Source organism: Nicotiana tabacum, chromosome 16 (assembly GCF_000715075.1).
Source record: "Nicotiana tabacum cultivar K326 chromosome 16, ASM71507v2, whole genome shotgun sequence".
NCBI classification, from domain to species: Eukaryota; Viridiplantae; Streptophyta; class Magnoliopsida; order Solanales; family Solanaceae; genus Nicotiana; species Nicotiana tabacum.
The window spans coordinates 158,534,887-158,545,607 of NC_134095.1; the positions used below are offsets into that span (position 1 = coordinate 158,534,887).

Sequence of the window (10,721 nt, forward strand, 5' to 3'; positions counted from 1 at the left end):
TTTGTCATCATCCCCATTTTGTTCATTTCAACCTTCTATTTTCTTTCTTTTCTAGCACTTCTTGGCTTGCTCATTTTCCTTCCTCTCTTTTCTTTCTAATTGACACTCTTTTCTTTTCTCTCATTTCCCACATCCACAACTTCGTTCTCTTTTTTCTTTCTTTTTTTTGTTTTCTTTTTTTTTCTTTTTTTAATAATGATTCGATCGAACTTTATGTAGGTTGCCTACGTATCATGTCCCTCATGAATCAGATCAAGTGTAGTTCTGGAAAAGTAATGGACAATTAAACTAAAAATAAAAATCTTTTTGGATTTTTCATTTATAATATTTTTGGATTTTCAAATACAAAACAGGAAGTACTATAACAAAAGACTCGACAATCTTAACTAGACTAACAGACTCGATACTACTGTACAAGAATAAAAATTAAAAAACAACATAATATAGACTAAAATATAAAAAGTTTCCTCAAGCAGCTCATGCATGCAATGGTCTTGACTAGGATGGTCCTGGGGTATTTGTCATGCTCAAAGTCTAGCAAATTGATCCATACCTGAATGAGAAAAATAAGATTAAATAGAGTTAGTGACTCAAGACACATGTGATGCCACGACACCTTCTATTGGACACATGCAAGGCATGATTAAGGCTATTTTTGCAAAATGACCTACTTGGCCAAAATGTGGCTATTAGCGCAAACTCAACAAAGATGACCTCAAAGACATGGACATACCTCACTAGGGCTTATATGGATTCGAACTCCCAATAATCATGGCCCAAAATTAATTTGTAGAAGTGACCAATTTTGCAAAAACGACCGATATGACAAGAAGTGGATAAAGATGCAAACTCAAAAAGGAGGGACCATAAAGTAATATGACACCTAGTTGTGGACTCAAAATGCTAAGACATGGGTAATTGAACCACTTTTGCGAAAATGACCCCATTTTGCAAGAATGGTCGATGTGGCTAGAAGTGGCTAACACATGCAAAATTTGGCTAAGACGTCGCAAAGCCAAGAACCTAAGACTCACTAGGAAGATCGGACCCTATGTGGGTTGCCTACGTATCACGTCCTGAAAGACCAGAATTAGGTTCGCGTAGTTCGGGAAGATTGGATATGGGAGAAAGCTTTAAATATGACATTAATTTAAAAAAAAATTGTCTTTTTGAAAAATGATGGAAATGTAAAATAGTTTTGGATTTTATTTTTCCTATTTTTTTGAATTTTTGGAAAATGATAGGAAAGTGTAAAATCTTTTTTTTTTTGGATTTTCTTTTTCTTTCTTTTTTGATTTTTGGAAAATGATGGGAAAATGTAAAAAAAATTGGATTTTTTTCATTTTTTGTATTTTCTTGAAAAAGTTGTAAAAGAAAAATATAATTGGGCCCTACTTGCTTCATTTTCACCCTTCTTTCCCAAACATCGGTCCGCCAAATGACCTTTTTACCCTCAAAGATGTAACATGTATCACATAGGGATGATTGAATGTCTTTTTGGGCCACAGGCCCATTTTGACAAAATTTGGATAGGCATCCCAAAAAGGGACACGGTGTCTGGGACCGAGCCCTAGTAGGTCTAAATGACATGATGCAAATAAGAATGACCTACATGCTGACCTAAATTTGGGGTTCACTAGACAAGGCAATTCGGGGCGGCACGTGGTCGATGGCGGCTGCTCTAGCTGTCTGCCCACTCCACGCTCCCACGCCACCCCCCTAAAGACACGGGTGACTCACAAAAAGGCCGTGTACGCTCAAACGTACTCCAGAAGACTTGTTGCAGAAAGAAGACCATGGGTTATGCAAATGATGACAATTTATAAAGTAGTAACACATAAAGAAAAAATTGTAAACATATAAGCAACTAGCAAATAATAAAACGACATAAGCAAAAATAAAAATCAAATAAATCAAACAAAACACATAAAAACCGCAATCGAACATCCTAAAAAGCCAACAAGATCAAGTACTAGCTCGAACCTGGAACTCCCCAGCAGAGTCGCGAGAGATGTCACACCCCTTTTTACCTCACTAACCCTCTTAAAATAAATAAAAAGATTTGTAAAGCTAAAAAGGGTTTTCGGTTAGAAAATGACAAAAATTTGTGTTCAAAAGGACTTTTCAGAGTCGCCACCTGACATTGGTTTCGGTGTGCTAGTTCACCATTTTTTAAAAAAATAATTTTTCCTCTTAAAGCACTTTGGACTCCAAAACTAAGTCTGCACCAGAGATTCGGGTAAGAGGGTTCATTTGACTCGGGGAGAAGGTGTTAGGCATTCCCCGAGTCCCGTAACTAGTACGGTTGTGTACATGATCAAGTCGGCTTTTAAGAATACTCAAATTGAGGTGAAAACACACAAACAAAAACAAACATGGAAGAGGATCGAGGTCGTCCCTACCTAATAAAATAAAAATAAAAATAAAAATAATGAAAAGTAAAATCCTAAGCTAACCTACACTATATTTCATCCACAGTGTAGTTGCGGCCTCCGTTACATTCACTTCGGGGCATACCCCGGATAACAATAATATATACAAACTCTACGGGGCATTTCCCTGAATATAAACTAAAGGGAACGACCTCTCACCTCGAATGAAACAAAAGACGAGACCTAAAGTTTGCCTACACGAGTGTGATCGGCCTAAACATGCTCCTAGTGATCAAATAGAAACAATAAAATAATAAAGTGTCTCGTTAATATCAATTCTCTTTTCTATGTTCAGTAACAGACCCCCACGATACAATTCAAGCATCAAGATGTTATCCCTTTTAACTTCTTTCATTTTTGCTTAAGAATCTTGGTATACAAATGTTCACATGCTATTTTGGCCATTTATTGAACAAACTTTTGCATCCAAACTTTTCCAACAAAGAAAAATCTCGAGAATAAAAGGAATTACAGAATTAGGAAAGTATTTAAGGAACTATGAATCCAAGCATAATATTGGCCCATAAACTAATCTATACTCCTAATACCATAGGAAAATCTCATAAAATTCAAGCCTAATAGATGCAAGAAATTAAATATTATATTCATTTTAGACATAGACCAACACAGAGGAACATGAATCACATAACCAATCAAACTTTAATTCATTTGAAATAAAGAGAGTTAGAAGAACTGAACTTTGATTGAAAAATTAAATTGGCAAGCGAGAAACGGAACCCGAACCTCGAGCGGAAGCTGCAAACCGCGAATGGACACCCGAACAGAATTCTCGAGTTAATCAGACCTTCAAACGAGAAACACACGCTTTACCGGAGAGGAAATCGCAGAAATGATTGAAAGAGGCGTTGCTTTGAACTTGGCCTTGAATTTTCATTTGTGACCAAGGAGCAACCTAGTACTCTTTATATGGTTGTAGAAGAAATTGGAGTCTGAATAAAAGTAAGAAAGATTTCTGATGTTGTGTGGTTGTAGGCGGACCGGTGGTAGAGTAGAGGGAGAGCTTGGCGGCGGCTAGTAGGGTTCTCTCTTCTTCTCTTAGGGTTTGTTTTTCTCTTTTATTTGGTGGGCTGATGATATTGTGTTATATGAGTGATTTTGTGAGTCACGTGAGATGTGGAGGTGAGGTGTCCAGGGTGATGCCCAAGAAAATTGAATATGAAAATCTTATTCTAGGAGAGTCTACATGAGGAGGAGCAATTCCTTAGAGAAAGTAACAAAATTCATGAGCTCTTTCCTTCTTCTTTTTTTTTGAATTATGTAAAGAAAATTGTTAAGAGTCAAAATGAACTCAACTAACTAACCGAAAAGAAAATAAGATAGTAAAGGATCAATTAGGCATACTGCCTAATGCAACGAGAACCAAATATGTCAATACTCCCAACTGAAATGATATATAAGAATAACTCAAAATGATTCCATAAAAAACTAATCAGGCTAAGAAAATATTTACTCTTTTTTCTTTTAAAAATATATTATGATAACACTAACTAATAAAGCTAATACTAGTGTAGTAAAACCTCAAATCATGTGACTATTTTTGCGGTTTTCAGTTTCACAAATAAGATATATTTAAAAATTGCTAGACAAAAATATTAATTAGCTAAATTAAAGGAAAATATTTTTTGTAGTTTTTTTTATTTTTAATATTGAATAAAGAAAAAAGTTTAAAATAGTCAAAATAGTGATATTAGGCCTAAACTAAATATTTAGCACTAAAATATGTAAAATTTTGGGGAGGGTCAAAAATTACATGTCTACATACGGTAAGACATTAATGAAAAATATTTTCAAGGTTTCTTTAGCTACTACTAGTTTTTCACTGTGGGTATTAGATACTGGCAGTGGTTATAACATCTGCAATATGTTGCAAGGGTTCAAGATAAGTAGAAACTAAAGAAAGGAGAAATTAATCTACAAGTTGAAAATGGTGCAAAAGTTGTGGCCGTAGTTGTAGGATCAATTTCTTTAATAATGACTACGGGCAAAGTACTTATGTTGGATGATTGTTATTACGTTCCTAAATTTGTTTCGAACATAATTTTAGCTTCTATGTTAGACAAACGTGGTTTTCGCATTATTATAGGAAATGGTATTTGCTCTATTAATTATGGTGATAATTTATATGTGAATGGATATCTCCAACGTGATGTTTATGTCTTACCTAATGTGAATGCTAATTTGATTATGCATGTTTCAAGTCTTAAGAAGGAAAAGATATGATCATGTAAATCATACATACCTTTGGCATTATAGGCTTGGTCATATTGGAAAGAAAAGAATTAACAAGTTGTACAAGAAAGGGTACCTTGATAAGTATGATTTTGATTCATATCAAACTTGTGAATCTTGCCTCAAAGAAAAAATGACCAAATATCTATTTATTGGAAGTGGAGAAAGAGCATCTGATTTATTAGGACTAATTCATACAGATGTTTGTGGGCCCATGAAAATTCAAGCTAGCAGTAAATATTCTTACTTTATCATCTTCACTGATGATATGTCAAGATATGGATTTGTGTATCTTATGAAACATAAGTCTGAATCTTTTGAAATGTTCAAAGGGTTCCGTAGGGAAGTTGAGAAGCAGACTGGTAAACGTATCAAAGTACTAAGGTCTGATAGAGGTGGAGAATATCTTATTGAAAACTTTACCAGATATCTCAAAGAGAATGAGATTCTCTCATAGTGGACACCTCTAGGAACACCACAACATAATGGTGTGTCTGAAAAGAGAAATCGAACCTTATTAGATATGGTGAGATCTATTATGGGGTTCACTGATCTTCCAATAAATTTATGGGGATATGCTTTGGAAGCAGTAACATACTTACTTAATAAAGTTCCCACTAAGTTAGTCTCTACAACACCATATGAGATATGGAAAGGATGTAAGCCTAACCTTAAACATATTAAAGTTTGGGGTTGTCCAGCTTATGTTAAGAGACTACAGACTGATAAACTTGACTCAAGATCTGATAAATGTAGGTTCATTGGGTATCCCAAGGAAATAATGAGATATTATTTCTATCATTCTTCTGACCATAAAGTGTTTGTGGCTAGAGGAGCAACCTTTTTGGAAAGGGAATTTCTTTTAGAAGGAAATTATAATGGAGAAATAGAACTTGATGAAGTTTAAGAAACTAATGAATCAACACAATATAAAGATCATGAGACCCAAGTTAAAGAACCTTTATTGGATGTTTTGAAGTTGCCAAGGAAATTTCCATCTTCACCGGTTGAAGTTCAAGAACTAAATGAAGTTCAAGAACAGGTTAATGAACTAGTCCCAAACCAAATTGAACAACCAGATCTAGCACAAAGTAAACGGGTTGTACAAGTACCTCTTCGAAGGTCTACATGAGAACATCATGTACCAACTAGATTAAATTTAATAGTACAAGATGATGTATCAAATGAGGTTGATCATAATGATGATGACCCTAAGACCTATGAAGAGGCTATACAAAGTTCTGATTATGAGAAGTGGGAAAAGGCCATGGAATCCGAAATGGAATCCATGAAGGTAAATAAAGTATGGACTTTAGTTGAACCTTCAAAGGATATAAAAGCTATAGGTTGTAAATGGGTTTTTAAGAAATAAATTGGAGCAGACGGAAAGGTGGAGACCTACAAAGCCCGTCTTGTTGCCAAGGGATATCGTCAGAAAGAAGGAGTCGACTACAACGGGACGTTCTCTCCCGTGGCAATGCTCAAATCTATTCGAATTTTGCTTGCTATAGCAGTACACTATGATTATGAAATATGGCAAATGGATGTGAAAACAGCTTTCCTTAATGGTGAGCTAGAAGAGGATGTGTACATGACAAAACTTGAAGGTTTCACATCTTCGTCTGATCATAATAAAATTTGCAAGCTACTAAGATCCATTTATGGACTAAAGCAAGCTTCTCGAAGTTAGAATATTCGCTTTAACAAGACAATTGAAAAGTTCAATTTTGTTAGATGCGAAGAAGAACCTTCTATGTACAAAAATGTTAGTGGGAGCACAATTATATTTTTGTTATTGTATGTTGATGATATATTGCTCATAGGGAATGACATACCGGCATTGCAAAGTACCAAGATTTGACTATCTGAATAGTTCTCCATGAAAGACTTGGGAGAAGCAGCTTATATATTAGGAATAAAGATCTATAGAGATAGATCTAGGAAGCTGCTTGAACTTTCCTAGTCTTTGTACATTGATACCATCTTAAAGAGGTATACCATGGATAATTCCAAAAGAGGCTATCTACCGATAGGCACTGGAATTACTCTCAGTAGGGAGGATTATCCTAAAACACCTGAAGAGAGAGAAAGCATGAGTAGGATCCCATACGCTTGTGTAGTGGGAGCAATCATGTATGCCATGACATGTACACGTCCTGGTGTGGCTTATGCACTTGGAGTGACTAGCCGATATCCGAAAAATCCTAGTGAGGAACATTGGAAGGTGGTGAAGACCATTCTTAAGTACTTAAGAAGGACTAAAGACCAATTCCTCATCTATGGAGATTCTGAGTTGAAACTTAAAGGTTAAACTGATGCAAGTTTCTCTTCAGATAGAGATGATAACAAATCTATTTCTGGTTATGTATTCACATTAAATGGTGATGCAGTGAGTTGGAAAAGTTCCAAACAAGCTACAGTAGCTGATTCCGTGACTGAAGCAGAATATATAGCAGCTAGTGAAGCTGCTAAGGAAGCTGTATGGATGAAAAAGTTCTTAACTGAACTTGGTGTGTTTTCTTCGATAGAAGGTACAATTCCATTGTTGTGTGATAACACTGGAGCCATTGCTCAAGCAAAAGAACCAAAATCACACCAAAAATCCGAACACGTTCTGCTAAGGGATCACTTGATAAGAGAAATCATTGGATGTAGAGACGTCTAGATTCAAAAGGTTGATGGAAAGGAAAATGCTCCATACCCATTCACTAAAGCTCTTGGTGCAAAGGAGTTTGACAAGCGCAAGTGAAAATTGTGAATGAAGTACAAGAGCGATTGGCTCTAGTGCAAGTGGGAGATTGTTAGGGATATAGTAGATATGCCCTAGATCCAATCTCATATTTGATGATTTGAACGTTATTCGATATAAAAATATATGGCATTCTTTTATCATAGTTATTATTAATTGTTTGATTAATTTGATAAGGTTCTTGATTAAATTTTGAGACTTGTCATCGTGATAGAGATCATGATAATGAGAGAAAAGTCTCTTACAACTTAATCTAAATTTGTTCTTGATCGTAGGATTATTAATTTGGACATTAGTAATCCGGTTAGATCAATATTTATGTGATCGCCTTTATGGAATAAAGATTAGTTGATCTCATTAACTAAATCACATAGATAGATGATGCATATAGAGATATGATCATTGAACCAACTCATTGGATAATTCCTAATGGTTAGAATTACCATAAACTGTCAATAGGATATTCTCTTGAAGAATATGATGTAAGAGTTTCCTTTGACCTGAGATCGTCATAGTGATTGACAAGTTATTTATTGTGCTTTGATACTAGACACCTATGGCCCTAGGGCGATAGTTGAAAGGATATTGGGTACGATTAAATACTTGTAGAATTAGTGATAGATCAAGATGGAATCTGTCAACTCTTGGTAATGAGTTTAAGCTCCATGTTATCATGAATTATAAACGACCAAATTAAGACTTTGGCTAGGGCAATTGAATGAAAGAAGAAAAGAGTTTCTTAGGTTATTCAATGGTCGATTATACTTGACATGAACACATAGTTGGTCGCCTATTAGGATTTGATAGTTGAACCATATCCTAGGGTGATCCAGAGCTATAAGGACAGAAGGAATTACTAGATTATTCTTCTACTGGTTCTTGAGAGTAAATTGTATACTCCATGCTATCCGGTCGTTAAGGAGTGTTGTCAGACGCCACCCTTGATTAGTATATTGATGTGATCAATTTACTACCGGTTTAGTATTGAACCTATGGGGTCGCATACTAACGAGTGTTCTGATCTTTGCTAAAGGATTAATTAACTTATTATTTGATAATTGAATTAAAGAATTTAATTAGTCAAATAAATAAAGTTGTTAGTCCAAATGAAATATTATTATACTCTTTGCTAGCACAGAGATTATAATTAATATTGTGAACGAATTGAAGTTCTCTTTTGAAATAAAAAATTAAATTATATCTTTTGTTTGAAATATATAATATAAAATAATATTAATTTATATAAAAGTTATGTATATTATATTAGTTTATCCTCGCCAATTTGGAATTGGAGATGAAAGTCCACAAAGGACTATGGCATGCACGCGATTCCCATTAGGAATGGGATATATATTTCCATTGCAAAACTCCTATATTGTTTAATTTGGAATTAGAATTGTAATAAGTGAAAGTCCAATGTTGAATTGGACGAATAGGCGTGAAAGTCCAATTGGACTTGGCATAAAATACCTTCAGTCACGTTACCCTTGGGAACGTGATTCGATTTCTTCCTTAAAGTTTATTTTTAAATTAAACTTTTACTCTAAATAAATTATTGCTTCAACTAAATAGGAAAAGGGTTTGTAGGTGATGCCTATATAAAGAGTGATGGAGAAAATTTGCTGCATAATTTTTTCTTGAGAAGAAAACCCACTTTATGAAAGTGAGAGTGCAATACAAAGCCAAGAGAGAAAATACAATTACAAGAAAAGCGTTTCTTGTTCTTCTAATTTAAGTTGAGATTTTTGAGAAAATTTCAACACAATACTCTTCGTTCAATTTGTTCGCGGATTTCATTGATCAAAGAGCTGATAGCAAGGATCGGTCTCGGTGTGGATACGCATAGAGTCTTCGCACTATCGAAGAATTTGAAACGAGACTTTCTTCACCGGATACGTTTTAGATCCGATCTTTGACATGTAAATACATTTTAAACACGAAAAGATCTGCCTAGGATTGTTATTGTCTTCCGTTGCGTGTTACGAACACCTATACACAATCATTCACTCCCGACTGCACGTTGGACTCACATTGCACCAAACAGAAGGAAAAAAAAAACTTTGGTAATTTAATTAAGGGAAATTACCAGCTATGTTCATTTATAAGTGGCTCATTACAAAAATTGGTCAATTGATAAAATATTACTAATATTAGCCAAATTAGCCAATTAGCTATTTGTAGCAAACTAATATCAAATTTTTGCTTTGTTTTGAGTGATTGTTATTAGAATAGATTGGGCACAACTTAAAGAGCTTGAATCTCAGTTTTGGGATGATTTGGTGAAGTTTTGAGGTGGTTTGAATTGAAAATTCGAAGTAAAAGCTGAACATGAAAAAAAATGATATGTGTATCACACTGTGTATCATTTATGTATCACATATGTATTATATTTGTATCAATTGTGTATCACATGTATATCCATGTATACATGTGTGTGAGATACATGTGTGATACATGTTTGATACATGTGTCGTAAAAGACTTTTTTTAACTCGATTTAATTACGAATTTTGATACAAAACCAATCCAAATCACCTCCAATCTTCCTCAAATTTTATATATTGACTTATCTATATATTTTCAATGAATTTCAATTATACCCATTGAAAAAGTTCCTTTTTTTTTTTGGAATATTGTATAGATTTTTGTATTTCATCACCTTATTTGCTACCCCGTCCATGAAATTTCATTTCCGTCTTGTATCTAATGTTGCTAATCACGCTTAAAAATATGGAAGGTAATTTTTACATGTGATTCTTTGATAGAAAGAACCCTATTATTTGGTTTTTCAATTTCTGTTAGCTAGTTTTGGTAAGTCTATGACTAATGGTTGGTAAGTTGAGATTTATTTGGAATATTTGTGTAAGTTTCCCTTTAATTAATAAGGCACCAGAATTTCTAAAAGTAACTACACTAAGGGGTCGTTTGGTATGAGGTATAAGAAAGTATAAGGGTGGTATAAAAATTTAATATCACCTTAATACTCTATTTGGTTAGCAAACCAGGGATAACTAATTTTAACACTGAGATAACTTATACCTTATAGAATGTGGGGTAATTAACATCGGTATAACTAATATCTTCTTAGAAATAATGCAATTGTCATTCTTAATACAACATACCAAACAATGAATAAACAACAATCCCAACATAACTAATCCCAGCATAACTTATCCCAATATAACTTATACCGGTACAAATCTTATTCCAACCAAACGACCCCTAACGGGATAAAACTAGGCCAAGAGACTATGAAAATCCAACTCCGTAGAAGAGTGCACAAATTTAAAG

General features: G+C 34.3%; 1 long non-coding RNA gene across 1 annotated transcript; it reads right to left on the reverse strand.

Moving 5' to 3' along the window:
- Positions 1 to 289: 289 nt before the first annotated feature.
- Positions 290 to 3,742, reverse strand: LOC142170803 (uncharacterized). Its single transcript, XR_012700385.1, has 2 exons — positions 3,177 to 3,742; positions 290 to 553 (listed from the first exon to the last, which is right to left on the reverse strand). It is a non-coding gene; the product is annotated as an uncharacterized LOC142170803 (long non-coding RNA).
- Between the last annotated feature and the right edge of the window lie 6,979 nt (positions 3,743 to 10,721).